Source organism: Poecilia reticulata, linkage group LG17, assembly GCF_000633615.1.
Source record: "Poecilia reticulata strain Guanapo linkage group LG17, Guppy_female_1.0+MT, whole genome shotgun sequence".
Taxonomy (NCBI): Eukaryota; Metazoa; Chordata; class Actinopteri; order Cyprinodontiformes; family Poeciliidae; genus Poecilia; species Poecilia reticulata.
In genome coordinates this window covers 7,343,312-7,345,109 of record NC_024347.1, presented here as the reverse complement: position 1 = coordinate 7,345,109, position 1,798 = coordinate 7,343,312, and the positions used below count along the sequence as shown (strand labels likewise).

The 1,798-nt window shown below is 37.3% G+C and overlaps 1 long non-coding RNA gene across 1 annotated transcript in view; it reads left to right on the top strand.

Annotated features, from left to right (window-relative positions):
- Window positions 1-603, top strand: part of LOC103479160 (uncharacterized) — a 1,835-nt gene extending 1,232 nt beyond the window's left edge. The window contains exons 3-4 of the long non-coding RNA XR_535910.2: window positions 323-424; window positions 513-603. This is a non-coding gene — a long non-coding RNA (uncharacterized LOC103479160). The remainder of the gene's footprint in view (window positions 1-322; window positions 425-512) is intronic.
- The last annotated feature ends 1,195 nt before the right edge of the window (window positions 604-1,798 follow it).

Genomic DNA, 1,798 nt, shown 5'->3' with positions numbered 1-1,798 from the left:
GTGCCCTGAACATGTATAGGGGTGAGATATTTGCATACCCCTTGTTCTTGCAACAAAGGCTGGCCAACAGACAGGTCACTTTTTTTTTTGCATGGATGTAACATGCAAGTACTGGCCAAATCTTGAAAAAGTAATGAAAAGCTGTCCTGAGCTCCAACACCTGCTTCAAATGAAGCCATTTCTCTCAGTGTTCCATGCCAAAGCCCATGACTTTAAATAAGTGAGGAACACTGACTAGACATGGAATAACCTTGCTGGAACATAACTGAATGAACATCTTTGACTCAGTTAATATTGTTTGTGTGCACATGCTTTTATTTAGGCTAAGTGGAGTGGAGCATATCAAGAKGGTGCTGGTTTGACTCTAGGGGAAGAAGTTGAGCAGTGCAATGCATTTCTCTCAAGGATTGCTTATCAAAAACTGGTGAGAAGACCAAAGATTGCTTTCCTTAAAGTATAAGTAACTATGATAAAGGAAAACTCAACTATTGTTGGCTTCTTTCTGTTTGCAGGCTGGACAGACATGCTGACTCTTTTGGCCATGTGATGGAATCAGCAATAACTGGACAACTTGGCCACCTCACTAACTCATCAATATCAGAAGGTAGTGAAACATTTGATGTTTGTTAATGCCTATATGTGCTGTTATGTTCAAATTTAAAGGTTCGTCCTGTGACAAAGGTCCAAGAGGTTTCCAGAGCATCATCCTCAGAGAGCTGCAGCACATTAAACAGATGAAGCTGCAGGCAAGAGAGTATTATCTACAGGTTTTGTCAGGAGCAGAGAGTGTTACTTTTGACAATATGTCTGACGACAACTTCGGTAGTAACTCAGATTCTTCTGATAATAGTCTGTAATCATTTGTGCATGTGCTGCTGACAAAGATCTACACTGGTGTGACAGTGTTTGCCTCCTTCCAGATTGACCAATATGTCACAAGTATGTACAGGGTGGGCCATAAGTTTCCATACATAGGAGAATGTAAAATGTATATTTCTTTTATAATTCAGATACCCAAGAAGATGCGTTTGACAAAAGAGCAAAGAATTGAAATTATACTGATGGCTGGGAAGCAGTTGCGTGGTTGTACGAAACTTTAACAGAAAACATGGAACGAGCATCACATGTGACACTTTGGCAAAACTTATTTGCAAGTTTCAGAAAACTGGAAATGTTGCAGATCATCCACAAAGTAGTCCAAAATGTGCAGCGATTACAGAGTCCCACAAAAATAAAAACATCCAACATAAAATTTTTATTTTTTCTATGTATGGAAACTTATGGCCCACCCTGTTGATATATATTTTTTGTTGTTGTTGTTTTCCCACAATTCTGTGGCCATATAAGTTTGTTTGCTCATAAGTCACAAAGAGACATCTTACATTTGTTCTTATGCATTCATGTTTCCAAACTGGCAGTGCTTTATCTGGTTGATTTTTCTTTTTTTGAAATATTTTAGAGGTTTGGGCTCTTTGTACTTTCTAAAAGTGCTTTTTAGAGCTGTGATTACTTGTGCATGCATGTCATTGAGTTTATGTTGCTTTTTCACTTATGTTTCTGCACATCTAGTGTATTTTCCAGAAAATAGTAAGAGTAATTTTAGTGAAATTAATAGTTTCTTTTACTTACTTCAAGTGGAGTAATTACACTTGTGCTTATGTTGAGCAGTAAAAAATGGCTACAACACTACATTAAGCAGTCCCAGTGATTCTGTAGTAACTAACATAACCAAGACGACCTTTTGAATGTTCTACTTTTCTTTTTTTTATTAACATGCAGCTCTGTCTTATTTCTCAAT